Here is a 15,407-nt window from a genome sequence, read left to right on the forward strand (position 1 = left end):
AATCATATGTTTCACATTACATCCAGCAGCACATGAAATCCAAATTAAATAATCCAACTGCAACTATAATAAAATAGGTCAAAGGCAAAAATAAAAATGTGCATCCTTTCTACATTATATAAGATTTGTGCACATCTTATATATTCATTTTAAGAATTTCCTCTTGCATGTTTTTTATTCTGACAAATAGTAGTAGTACTAAATCTGTGCCAATTATAAGTACAAGTATCTTCAATGTTGACAGTTTTCCAGCTTTGTCCAAATGCTTAGAATCATTATTTAACCAGATTTCAAAGAAAAACGATTCTCCATTTTAATCTTCTGAAAAAAAAAAAAAAAAAAAAAAAAAAAAAAAGATGAAACCTATATGTATTGCATGGCACTGATATTTGTACTTTTATCTTTACCACTTCACCATATTAACAATAAATGTCACATTTTCCTACCATACACAAATGAATAGACTAAGGGGCACAGAAAGGAGAAGAATAGTTTTGTTTGTTACCTGTGCATTCAGATCTTTATGAAAGCATCTCCCAAAGTTGCCACTTCTCCCTGCGCCATAATGATATTGTACAGTGCCTTTTGGCTCTAGCACAATGTGTTATGCATCAGTGTTTAAGAGCATATTGTGCACCATTATTGCCCTCTCTCTAGAGGACTACAAACTGCATTAGTTTGAATTACCAAATCAAAACTTTATGTGCAGCAGTTCCCCCACAAGGGCTTTAGCATTTTTATGTCATAATCCCTCTATTATCCCCCTCCTCACATGCTTTATAACCATTAAGTTATTGAAAAATTCTCAACAGATGTCATCTTAAGATGAATGTTGCTGTGCCGACTGGTATCAAGGCTGGAATCTGGATATTGCTCAACTTTACTAAAAATGTCAGGGAGAGAATAGTCAGCTGTAAAAATACAAGATATGCCAGCAATGGTTGTTTTCATGTCAACTGCAACATGACTTGTAGTGTTCACAATTTTAGCTTCTAGAAGAAGCAGTTTTCTTTTGATGGGTTGGCAGTAATGGCTTTAGATATGTAGCACAGAAAAAAAGAAAATAATTCAAGGCCTTTTTTTCCCTCTCCTTTTATGATAAAAGCAGATTCACGCTTTCATCTGATTTAAGACACAAGCCTTACCTTTTAGCATATATTGTTCACATTGAGAATTTTGTTGAAATGTGGATTTTTTTATTGTTTTGCATATTATTGATGATTAGATTTTCTATTAGCTCCTAAAGAATTGAAATAGGAAACCAGACTGTTACCATGGCAAAAATAACAAGATTTTAATATTTTTCCTCTCACTCTGTAAGGGCATTTTTAATTTTAAACAACATAAAGACATTACAATATACACTGTGACACAATTTAGACTCACCTTAAATTTGAAGCAAACGTTGCAGAAGGCATTTATCTTTCAAAGAGATGGCAGTATGGTATTTAAATAAAAGGAGATACATGCTGTGTAGATATCTATCAAATGAGATTCAAGAACAGAGCCAGGGCCCACATTAGTAAGAGTGTTAGAAAATAGTGGTGTTTTATAGTAAATCATGTGCTTTGGAAGTAAGAGCTGTACCAAGCTGAAGAATGGCATAATATCCTTCCAATTCATTAGAATAGCCTAGCAGTTCAGCTCTTATATTCAGAGGTGATGTGACAACCTGATGAGAGATTTTAAAGAGATACAATTATATCTCATAATAAAGCAGGTATACTTTGCTACAGATGTGCAGATAATGGCAGGATGCACAAAGCTGCAAACAGTCAGGCAGAGAATCTGCAGATTGCCTTTCAAAGAGCAAGGACCATGTATTCCTGAAACTTTAAACAATCCCTAGCAGGTATCCATTAAACTCTACATTCTTTGACAATGGAGAAAACATCAGTTTTGCTGCTGTGGTAAGAGGCCGCTTCTGGAACAAGCCAGAAATAATTGTTCGGGTTACACACGGGCAATATAATGCAGCTAATGGAAAATTTTTCCACAGACCCTATGATAAGCACTACAAATATTTCTCAGATTCACAGCTTTATCAGCTATTTCAGCTGACTAGACTACTATAACTAGGCAAAGTTTGGTTTCTGGACATCTTTCTAGCTTTCCACTTTCCATGGTGTATCCAAAATGCTCCTCCCACCCATGGGTTATCTCAGAGCTTCCACTGATGCTAAGATCAGGACACCTGATGGGATACATCAGACAGAAGCCTTATCAAGCCAGTCTTGCATGTAAGTAATTAAAGTGAAAATGCCAGATGAAGTCTGCAGAAGGCAGCACAGGTCTGATTCTTCTCTGTTAAAATGGTGTTATGAAAAATGATGCACTCAAATTGCCAGATATTCAGAACCCTAGGAAACTCTCAATTCCCAGAGTTCTGATAGGATTTGCTGGCTACACTATACTTTTAAAAGTCTACATACTTTTAAGTAAATACTGAAAGGGAAGTTCTGGAAATAAATGATGCTGAACTTCCATTTTTCAAAGTATTTAATCACAGGAATCCTATCTTGTATTTATGGTATAAACATTCTATAGTACTCCTACTTCTTTCTGTTTTAGAAATACTCTAATTCATCTCATTACACTGTGTATGCTTCTTTTGTTCTGCACTGTTATTTTAAAACTTATGCCATATGAACATTTCCGCATCTTTTGAATATGTATTCTACCTGAAGCTCAGTTCATAAAGTGAGCTGGTTAGTGTATTCATTTATATGCTGCAATACTTTTCCAGCTCAAAGTTTAAATATTTCATGCAGTGCTAGTATCAGATCTGAGGAAATACATTTCTGTGTATTTTGCAAGAATCTTCTAAGGTTTTCCCCACATTTATTTCCAAAGTTTTTTTTTAGTACAAGTTTGGACTAGTTCTGCTCTTCTATCCCACAGTCCTTCCCCTGGATTTGGGCAGTATGTCTTGATGCATTAATCTACCACTAACCTCAGTAATTTCTGTTACTTCATTTTATAAAAGTTCATCAGATCAGCTGCAGTGAGGAAAGTGATTATAAAGGCATTTGTGTTACCCCAGTGCTAAGGAGAACTGGAATAAAGGTTAGGTGCAACAATTGTTGATATTACACTAGAATCTCCTTAGTTTAAAGCCAATTAGAATATATTACCTATATCTCATTTACACCTCCTTCTGTGACACTAAGGAAATGTACATTTGCTGTCAAATGACTCCATTTACTTCCTATTTTACCTGCACCTTATTAGGAACTGATCTATCTTTACAAGATACACATTTTCTCTCCCAAGCAGTTTTCTATCTTCTTCAGCTGTAATAACAGAAGCTAAATAATATTTAGAAAATTGCCATTTCCTTTTGCCATGTCTTCAGTCCTTTATCATTGTTTTTAATGGGACAATTTAACCTTTGAACTTATGTCTCTATTACAGATATAGTCGAAAAGCCCTTAATTGAAATATTCCATGAAACTTGACATTCAATATTATTTCTTTGCTCCTCTAATTATCCTTTTAACTTTCTTCTGCTTATTTGTATAAACCCTCCTCAATCTGTCTTTTTACCAGACTGTTTATATATTTTTCAAAAGCTTTTCAATTATTTGCTCATTCTACTCTTCACATACTACATAACTACATTTGACCTCTGTAACCCTCCTCCCTGTTTAGATTTAGCTGAGATGAATTTCAGTTGCAAGCTTTGCAGTCATTTCTCAGATTATTTCCCACTGCTCATCAGTAGTGGTCATATCTCCATTGGACATCATCTAAACAAAATCTCTTTGGCAATGCCACACAACATCAGACTTTCTAACAATGAAAGCAAGGTGCCATAACAGAAACGTGCTGGTTTCTTTCAATATAGGTTATGAGAAATTAAACCTAGAAATGTACATTCCCAATGGTGAGATGATCCCTATTTTCAAGCTGGGCTGGATACACACATTCCATAAAATACAAAGTAAAATTAGGCAGAATGACTTGAACACAGTCCAGTAAGCCACTACAGTCTTCCTACATTATAACTTTCAGTTGTTTCACTTCCCCTTCACTGCTGGAAATTATGCCCCATCTTTCTCTGTAACAATTCTTCTTGCTTTCATGTTCCCAATGACAGGAGCGAAAGCAGCACCTGCTCTCAAATCTACACTGGTCACTGGGGAAACCATGATTGACAGTGACTCGTAGTGAGGATGACTTAAGCCTCCATTCCTGCTACTCTGCTACTTGATTTACAAATAACAACTGAAAATTTTTAACTTTTTATCACATATTCCTATTTGACTTTTCTTTCCAGTGTCTTACACATTTATTTCTTTCTGTAGATCATACACATTTTCTGTGGCCAAGAATAGATTTGGTTAAGAATGGAGACAATGGGTCAGCAAAACATCTTACATTGTTTGCATCTAGTGCACTTTCCTGAGTTGTCTTCTCATCAGGTGGCAATGCAAAACTTCTGGACATTATTATTGTCCATGGTGCAAGTACTTGAAAGCCATTAACTTTACTGTGTTTACGAAGTGAAGATATTAAAGATGTTATTTAGAAGCAAAGAAGTTCTACATAAAATATATCTAGACTGTGATAGGCATGTGGAATCTTCTCCAGAAGACTCGTATCCACCTGAATTTAATAACCGTCGAGATTTCCTATGCTATGCAAAATAAATTTTACTTATTGTAATCTTTTCATATAAAATTTTCTGTGCAACCTCATCCCTTAAAATGACAGAATTCCCATGAACTCGTAAGTAGTGAGTCTTCTCCTATAACTTATACTAGTTTTCACTGGTATAGAGTTGACTTTTATCACAGTGCCTGGTATGACGATGTATTTTGGCTGTAGGAGCAAAACAATATCAGTAACATTGATGTTTCAGTTGCTGCTTGACAGTGCTCCACAGAACCAAGGACATTTTAGTCTCTTATACTGTGCTGCCAGTGAGTAGGTTGCGGGTGTGCAACAAGTTGGAAGGGGACAGAATTAGGACTGCTGGCCTAAACTGGCCAAAGGGTTATTTCATATCATACAAAATCACGCAAAACTTAAAAACTGGAGAAACTGACTATTATGTACCTGCTACTTTTCAGGGACTAGTTGGGCAATTGTGTGGTACATCACTTATTTTGTAAAGATATATGCATACATATATATATCATTAATATTATTTTTCCTTTTCTGTGTTAGTAAATATTTTTTATCTCAACCCATTATTTCTACTTTAGTTAGTTATTTATTTGTTTATTTATTTATTTATTTTTCCTCCAGTTTCCTCCCTCATCCCAGTGGAGTGAACAAATGGCTGTGTGGTACATAGCTGACTGCCAGGTTAAACCAGAACAGTTATTTTAGATCCCAGCATGGGGCACAAACAGCAGATCTTACTAGAGTGTATTAAAACAAAATTGTTATAAGGTGGTCACAAAGTTAAATTTTTGATTATGTTTTGAGATCTTGCAGTGTTTTTTGTTAGAACTATATTATTTAGTACCTTATTTGCTTTATATGTTGTTCTATTTACCACCTCTGGGGTCTAGATTAAGGTTATTATTTTGCTGTACTATGTAACCCTAGTTCATTATATAATAAAATTACTGCTCAGGAGACTAATCTGGTATTTGTACTCATGACTGCAGTCATCTTTGTACTTCAGTCACAATCTCTTGGAAACTATTAATGATTACACTCCTTACTTTGTCTCCTTGAGAAGCCAGACTATGGAAGATGCAAAACGGATGATTTCCATCATTTCCTCACCTTTCTCCTTCATCTTCCACTTATCCTCTAGACTAGTTACAATAGCTCTTGAGAATTTTGAATATCCTTGGGATGTTCAAACAAGTATGTTCCTGTTGCTATGTTCCTGAATGTGTTTTATTTTATATTTAATGTTAAACAACTATTTAAGTATATCATCCAGGATCTGCTGGAAGGTGGAATAGTTATGAGAGGCAGGGAGAGTGTGATGATATGGGCAGGTACATAGACAGTGGGCATAGATATTTGGTCCTTCCTCCTTAAACAACCACAGAATCCTGAGAAATTGATAAAATATTTGGAAAGTGTCTGCTGTGGCTCTGGCAAGTCTAAACAGACATAAATCAGTGCAGCATGCTGGGGTCTTGTCCATGCCTATTGAGCCCTTTTCAACACTATTCAGCATCCTCAAGAGGCAGAGATCTCTGTATGTGATGACAAATTCAGCAGGCTCTGATTTAGCTCTAAACCCAGTGACAATCCCTGTATTTGCTCCAACCCTTGTGATAAGCCCTGTAGTCAATCCAGCCCCCTACAACATGCACTACAGTCAGTCCAACCCCTGGAGTGGGCCCTGCTGCTTCTCCAGTTTCTGTGACAGCCCTTGCAGTTCAACCAGAGAGCCAATCTGTACCAGTGTCTGTCACCCCTCTACGTAAGACAAAAGAAAATAGCTGTGAAAGTCAGCTAAACTCCTCCTAAGATGAGAATGGAAAAAGAAGATGAAGATGATGGCAAGGATGAGGGTAAGGATGAGACCAAGGACGAGGATGAATCACAGCCATCAGAAGAAAAAGAGAAGGTGGAGTCAGAACTAATAGAGGTAGTAACCATCCAACCTCTAACATTTGATAAGCTATGAGTTTTGCCAAAGGATTTCAACCATGATTCAGGTGAACACATTGCCACCTGGATTCTCTGATGCTGGAATAGTGAGGCCAGTAGACTGGATTTAGTGGAAGCAAGGAAACTGGAATCCCTTTTGAGGGAAGGGGCATTGACAAAGGGGACACGAGCCTTGACCCTATAGAGGTATCAGACATGAAGGAAAGGAATCCCTTCAAGAAAAATCTTGTATGTCACTCGGGCAAGTGGACCACTATAGAGAAACGTATCCAGTACCTGAGAGAGTAAACCATGATAAAGAAAATGCATACTGACCGGGACAATAAACATTTTTCCCAAGATACTGATGATGTCAAGTGTGTATGCGGAGGAAGTTTATATGGAATGCACCATCATCATGTACCAGCTCAGTGGCAGAAATGACCTGGAAAAATTGAAGAAAAATGGAAGAATGAATTGGCTGGCCAACTCAGCAATATGAGGAAAGTCTTTCTTTTTCTCTATAAGCCTCAGTGTCAGAAGTGGAGAAATTTTCCCAAGATGTCCAGCAACTCAAAAAGAATATATCTTCCTCTCCATTTCCTGGCCAGTATTTCAGCTATTAAAAGTAAGTGATCCTCTGCTCAAGAGAGAGTATATAGTAGGTACAAACCACAAGCCACTCTATGGTTTAATACCTGCATGACCATAGAGAACATATGAGGAAATGGTATTGAAAATCTGCTTTGTTCTTAGAGGTACAAATACAGGAGTTGCAAGGAAAAAAATGGCAAAAGGAAGCTCTTCCATGGATATAGCTGCTCCAGTTTTCAGTGGGCAGTATTATAAACAAGTTAGGTAGGCCAACCTTAGTTCTGACTTTAAAAAGAAGACTTCTAATTCACATTTACAAGAAGTGAGTAAAAAGTACTATCATCATTACTAGAGTGGCCCTGACTCCAGGTAGAAATAACTGGGTTTATTGAACTGTGTAAATTTAATGGCCTGGCACTTAGCTGCTGGCTGGTCTATATCACAACAAACTTCCTTGTTTTTTTGCATAAATGTTTTGAAATCAATTATTGTGTAAATTAAATTCTCCATTATCACAAATCCTGTTCATCTTCCTTAACGATGTCACTTAGATGTTTTTTAGACTTGCATGTAGATATTGTTGCACAACCATTGACCATGTGGTCAGAGCTGAAGGAAAGCATTTGACTTTGCAATTTTACCACATCAGGAGCACACATACAGTCAATTACTAAGGTTCAACAGATAAGTGGTAACTAATTACAGTGCATTAACTCGATCAATATTATAAAAGTCTAACTTTGCTTAACTGAATGTAGCTGAATGAGTTAAAAAATAAAAATAAAAAACACTTATTTTTCTTTTCTGCAAAAGTGAATGTAAAGCTTATACAAAGTTAGCTTGCTTTTCATTTCATTTTCCTTCTCCTCCTTTTTTTTCTTTTTAATAAACCGAGTATTTATCAGAATGGATCTCCAAATACATTACAGGAGATACCCCATTAGAAACTCTTCTGAAGCTTAAAACATTTCCACAACAAGCTTGTTTTAAACTCCTAGAGCATGCTTAACACACAGCTTGCACTGTGTAAGACAAGAACAACAGAACTCTTTTGCCATATGTGTTAAACAAGCCAAGGCTTTTCAAGCTCACTTGCAAAGAATTTTAGCATTAAGTCTTGAGTAGTATATGGAAAGATTAACAAAAATATTTGAAATTTTTCATTTTTCTTAACAAACAGCAAATTTTATTACTGAGAACATCTGAACAGCTGTGCTAGATCAGACCGAAAGCCTGTCTGGTCCTGTATCCTGTCTCTGACAGAAGGCAAAAACAGATGCATAAAAAAAAGTAGAAGATGACAAGTATTGTGAAATTCCCCTGAATTTTCTCCTCTGACAGTTACATTCTTGAGAAACTTGGAGGCAGAGATTATATCTCCATTCCTTACAGACTTCAGTGACCTTTTCTTCCATATCTCCTTCCAATTGCTTTTTGAATCCAAAAGAAAAGTTGAGTCCCATTGACTTTTGCATTGGCTACCATGACAGTTAATTTACATATTGTGTGATCACTCTATTTTTCCTTGATTTGGATATGTCAGATACAGTTTTTGTTTGATTGCTTCTACTTCTTGAATTGAAGAGGAATTGACTCATATGTTGCACCACTTCTGAATTTAGAGATAGCATCCCACCTTCTTTCTTGCACTTTGGCTTGAAGCATGCTAACCTATTGCATATTTCCTCATTTTGAAACTCTTACATATTTTTCAGTAGATAGTAATTTGTCATAATTTGTTCCTGATTTTTTTTTTTTTAATTATTCCCAACTTTCTGACATACATCCTTCAGGATGAGAGGTTTCCCAGTGCAGGTCCACCAGAGAATTACATGGTAGCAAAATTACATTTCCTGCCTTGCTTTCTATTCTTTCCTTATTAATTCCTAACATTCATTCTTTTCCTTTTACTAAACACTGAAATGGCAGTTCTGTAAAACTATCCATTATAATCGATGATCTCATTCCTGAGCAGTAACTATCATCCTAGAACCCATCATTATAGAACTCATTCCAAAATTAGGTTTCCTTTTCCACGTGTGCATCACTTCACATTTCTATGCTTTAAATTCCATCTCCCAGATTATCATCCAGTCCCTCAGTGTTGTGCAGTTCTTCAGCAATTCTCTGTAGCCAGCCTTACTTTTTATGAACCAAAATAACTCAGCATGACCAGCAAAATTTACCATAATTATTCATGTCATTTTCATGACTGTTTATTTAGAAATCCACTGGTCATTTTTCTCTTTTGAAAAATAACCATTCAGTCCACAGTCTTCTAATTCATAACTACATATTTAACCACGTTAGACTCTCCTCTTGTATCGCAGCTATTTATTTTCATGACATTTTGTAGAGGGCTCCAGACTTTGTCATTTCTGTTTCTGTTTCTATCAGTTTCACTCAGAGTATGGACATGAGACTTACTGATTTGTGGTGCCCTACATCTCCAGAGGAAGTCTCCTCCAGGCCCTTAGGTAGGAAGGCATTTTTAAGAGCGAAGTCACATACTGCAGTCAGTAGTTCAGGCATTTCTCTCAAATTTCAACAGAGCTCCTGGATGCATATGTTTAGTTTTGGTGATCTAAAATCTTTTGTCAAGTTGTTCTATGGGCTATACTCCTGACATTTGAATCTGATATTTGTATTGTCTTTTATGTTCTCCATTAAAAACACTCCTGGCTTTAAAAAAGCTTCTAATTTATCTCATGTAAAGACATTTATAATAATAAGTTAGTTTTTCTACTATATTGCTATGTATATACTCATCTTACTGAAGCACTTATTTTATGACTTGATTGTTTGTTTACTGGCCTCTTAGATAGAGTTTCTGCTCCTGATAAGATTTTAATGTTTTTTGTCCTTTTCATGTTTTTACATTTATGTTACCAAAGTTGATGTTCTTTTCTGTTTTCTTTATTCAGATCAAACTTCAGATTTTTTGAAGGATGGCTTTTTATTTTTGTTAGACTTCCTTACTCTACCATTGTCCATGTCAATTTTCTTTTGTTTTCTGAAATATTCCTAGAAAATGTGTTTGCTTTTATGTTGTGCCTCCAATATGGGGCTCAAAAATTCTTCCCTAACTTCCAATAAAGACTCATTCATTCTTACATCTGTTCCCTTTAGTTGCTCTTTTTTTGTTTGTTTAAATCTCCTCCTATTCTTTTTTGTTATTCCCTTATTAAATGTCACATGACAGTGGAGATATTTTTCAGCTCTTGCTGAGCCTGAGAAAACTGTAGTTATTCTAGACCTCTGACAATATTGCTATGATGTGCTATTATGGAGTAACTCAGGACCAGGATAATTATTTCTTCATCCAGGAATTTCTTACATGGCTTGGCCAAAAAATTACTGTTATTAACAGTAATTATTATACTTACAGTTTCTAAAAATGCTGCCTCAAGATCCTCTCATGGTTTTTAGCCAGCCTAGTTTAAATCAGCTGATTTTTCATGCTGTTATTGCGAATTTTGCATTTCTACTTCTATGATATCCCCTGATTAAATGGAATTCACTTTTGCTGGCTTGCTTTGGCAGTCTTATCACCATGCTCTCCACCACTATAAAACACCTTTCCTGCATTGTTTTCCTCAGGACTTTCAAATTCTATTTTACAGTGTCCAGCTGATAGTTTTTATTTCATGCTCTGTTGCATATATTCCTAGAATTATAGAAGTACTAATTGGTTGCAACCATGGATATAATGGGACCTTGAGTTAACACCACATATACGATTCCATAGTACTCTATTCAGAAGCTTCAGTGGCAGACAAGCCAGGAAAGCTTCGCTACCCACAGCATTAGTGTACTGTTGTGGTTTTGGTGTAAGAACTGTAACAGCAGTCCAACTCTGTGGAAAAGACTACACACAAAAAAATGCTCCTAAAATGAAAACAGACACATATAACAGGGAAGTTATTAATATTAATTGGGACACATGCTTAATTTCACTGCAGCAGAAACTCACTTTTGATGTTCACTTTCAAAGTACACATTTGTATATAATTATGCTTAATGTACATCATACTCTTCAGTCTTATTATTTTACAATCAATTTGGTGGATGTGGTTTTTTGGTTTTTTTTTCATTCTTTCTATTTGCATTGAAAAATATTTATTTTCCATTATATTCTTACCTGCTGGAAGTAACTTTATTTCATGTGAATGATATGTGTAAGTATTTCCAAGAGTCATCTGATACACCATACTTGGAAAGCTAAGAAATACTTCTTACTTTCATCTTAGTGAAGCATTGCAGTACAGCACAAATGTTGGTGCAATTTAGTCTAATATTTATATGATTTAGAAGATGAAAGGAAAAAAAACACTTGTTATAATGTAGATTAAAAAGAGAATTCTGACTACAGCCTTATCAGAAGTAATTTCAGACATATTTAATTTTCTTTTTCAGTGATTGTTGTCACAACAACTATTGTTTCCAGTAAGCTTCATATCACCCAGTAATAATAATGCAGTTTTAATCTTGTAATGATGTGTCTTCTCTAGCTGAATTAATAAGGAATCCAGCTAAAAGATAATTTGGGATATCTCTGAAATGTGTGTTAATAAAAAGTGTATGATCAGTCCTACTACATGTTGTTCTTAGTAATATTATGCTAATAATAGTCTTTTATTTATATCCTTCTTCCTTTTCTTTGTTTAAAAAAAAAAAAAAAGTTAAATTTGCATGGATTGATACCAATGGCCATTTGCTTCTGAAGTGTAGAGACATGGCCCTGCTAAATGGAACAGTGCTTATCCTTTTTCTGCCAGTTGTATAACATGATCTCTGCAGTTCTTGAATACCTCTCCTCAGATGAAGTTCCCTTTCATGCTATAGATCCTAGAGTGATTAAATATGTAAATGAATATATTTATCTTTATTTGTCAACGATTTGCTTGTATAATAATATCATGCCGCCATAAATGCCATTGCACTAACTTTATAAAAATAGAGAAGTATTTCTTAGTAAAAATGTTTCTGACCCACAAGTAGTGCAGTTATAACTAGAACACTGTTTCTATGTCCAAATGAATGTAAATAGTAACAAACTTACAGCAAGCATGGCCTTCCTCTATTTCAAAAATATATTTTGCATCTTCAGACTAGAATTTTGCTCCAGGAAAAAATAAATAAATAAAAACTGTAGTTGTCCGCAAACATGCCATGCAGTTATTAAGTATATAAATGTGAAAACAGTAAGACTTGATAGCACCACTTATGATCCTTGTTTTACAGATATCCAAAACAGTGCTTCTTATTGAGACTTGTTCATTTTACTCACTGTGAAGAGTTCTAAATCAAGTAGGCCTTTTCAGTAGTCAATTTTCAGAGTTCTTTCTGTACCTCCAGAATTATCTTTAAAATAATTATCTTTAAAATAAGCTGATTTTTCATCAGGATCCACTACTTTGGGAAGGATTTATTTTTGTAATTAATTGCTCTGACATTGTCATGACTGCAATGAAGAGTATTCACTTGGAATGCCTCCAACTCCAAATTTTATTCAAACACTTCATATTATGATTATTGTTATTAAGGCTGTACACAAAATCTAGGTGTTTAATGTAAATGATGCTTTTGCAATAGTAACGTGGTTACTTGCTGAGCTGACAACAAGTTATCTCTAAGTTTTCAGTTTTCTACAAGTTTCTCACATTAGAAACTCATCTGCAGCCTACGTAACTTCTATCTTTGTATGAAATATATCATCTTTTAATTACTTTCCACCTCATTTCATCCACATGTGAAATAAATTCTTGGCTAGTCCCACGTGAGATCTATAAATAGACTTTCATATAGGAAAGTTGCTTGTTTTTTATCCCCCTAGATAGCCTTTTCATGCTTAGAGCTGTATTCCATAATTTTATCTAAGCAAGCAACCAATATGTCTACTAAGGAGTTGTTTTTATAAGCTAAATAAAAAAGAAACAAAAAAAAGCTGTCATCTCCTCTATAGTAAATTTGAGGATCTTTGGTTCATGTCAGTTGAAATAAATCATAAAACATTACAATCTTAAACACAGAAGTGTTTACTTACAAAACTTATTCTGACAGAAAAGGATACATGAGTGTTAAAAATGTTTTAACTGTGGATTTAATTAAAATGATATTTTCTGGTTTTGCTAGTTATGAGCTGTCTTTTCCAGTTTTCTTCCTAGATCTTATATTTTTTGTACTTAACAGGATGGGCAGAAGAAATCTGTAGGAATTCTATCAACAGAAGACAACATGGCCAATTGGTTAAGGCACTTTTATAGATAAAATAAAACATTGTTGCTTCATTAAATTATACCAGACAAGCACTCGTGAACAATTTTGCAATATTGTCTGTCATACTAGACTCTCATAGCAGAGGATTCAACTTGCTGTTTGTCTCACTAATTTTATCAAATCTCTAAATGCATTGGCAGCGTGCAACTTGTTTACCATTTTGTGATTCAGTTTCCACAGTTAGAAATGTGGATAATAATATTTTTCAAAAGCACTCTGAGTTCTACAGATGTAAAACACTGAATAACAACTAAATATTCATCTTCAAGTTATGTGACCAATTCTCAGTAGATGGCTTTATTTTTCTGTTGTTGTTGGATACACTGGCCCCATCTGTATACACAAGATACATTCAAATAGGTTTGGTAAGATGCTTGCTATCGGAAGGAGTTTCCAAAGTCATTGAATCAGCAGTCCAGGAATCAAACAAGCAAGTACATATTTTATCAGAATCCTGGCAAGTATGTTCTGCAAAATTCTGCTGCTTGAACCAAATAGGACTAAATGAATGCAGAAATTAAAGAACAGCTTGGCTGCAACCAAGCAAGCTAAATACTCTTTGTAAAATGTACATTATTTCCATTTCTGTTCTGAGGCTACACAGATATTTTATGTACTAAATATGTGCTCTGCAATAATTAGCTATGCCGTTAATAGTTTTATAATGAAATATATATGGCACCAGGAAAGCACTTAAGAGTTTTACACATAAAATAACAGGGTATGTTTCCATAAAGTTTTAATGACAATTCTACCCTGTCCTTCAGAGTACACGGCACATTTGTAATGTTGTCCACTGTGCAGGAAGTCTTTAAGGAACACTGGAGTAGGAAGCAACTGTTTTGCATATGACCCAGAAGGCTAAGAACAATCCTAACTTTGTGTTAGGAGAAAAAAAAAATATCTCCAGAATAATTTCTGGGCAGTACATATTGTATTTTTTCATCATTTAAGCAAAATCCACAGTCCAAGCTACTGATCCAAATAAATAAATACAAGATCAAGAGGCTAAAAGCTTCTGGTGTAGAAACATTCATGAACAAGATATGAGTTTAACAATTATGAGTGTATTCTGTTTTGTGAGCTGCTTGTCAAAATAGAATGTTCTTCAATAATCCATGCTCCCGAGGAGCTTTATAAAGTACACTGTGTATCCCAAACTTTTTTTCCTGGTTTGCTTCTTCAAACTGTAGCCTACTGAGCACTTCAAGAAATTTAGGTAGCTGTTGTATTATTGCTCAGTATCTATCAGGAACTCAAAGTAACAAATTCCTAGCTCAGTGCTAGGGAAAAGCTCCATTTTTAATAGAGCAGGCTTCCAATCCAGTAAATATAGAGTTGCTACTGCGTGTTAAAAGCCATGATCTTCCTTTGAGTGACAGTCCTGTACTTGTTTCAGACTGTCTGGAGGTTTGATTTTAGCTCCTAATAGAAATTATGATCAGGTAAGTGTTCCCTACTTTGTTTTAGCTTTTGGTTAGCTTTACAGTGTTGTGTGCTATAACAATAATTATTTAAAATGTTAATAAATATTATTATATTATGCCATTATATAATATTAACATATATTATTATATGTTAAGACAAGAATCTTCTGGAAAGAGTCCATGGAGGGCCACAAAGATGATAAAGGGCCTGGAGCATCTCCCTTGTGTGGGAAGGCTAAGTGACCTGGGTCTGCTCAGTCTTGAGAAAAGAAGACTGAGAGAGGATCTTATTTATGTTTAAGGGGAAAATATTTGAAAATTTGTATATTTTCAAATTGCAATTGTACACAATTGGAAGTATAAATGTTAGTATAGTACAAATAGGCTGAAATATTTATTTGACTAGACTTTATTATTACTTCATTATTTTAGTATTTCATGCTTGAAATATTATATTTAATTACACTATCAGTAAATTTCTGAGCTTCCATGGAGGCAATGTTAAAAGCCATGATCTTCTTGTCAACATTTTGAGTGTGA

The sequence above is a fragment of the Lagopus muta genome, chromosome 3, assembly GCF_023343835.1.
Source record: "Lagopus muta isolate bLagMut1 chromosome 3, bLagMut1 primary, whole genome shotgun sequence".
Lineage (NCBI taxonomy): Eukaryota > Metazoa > Chordata > Aves > Galliformes > Phasianidae > Lagopus > Lagopus muta.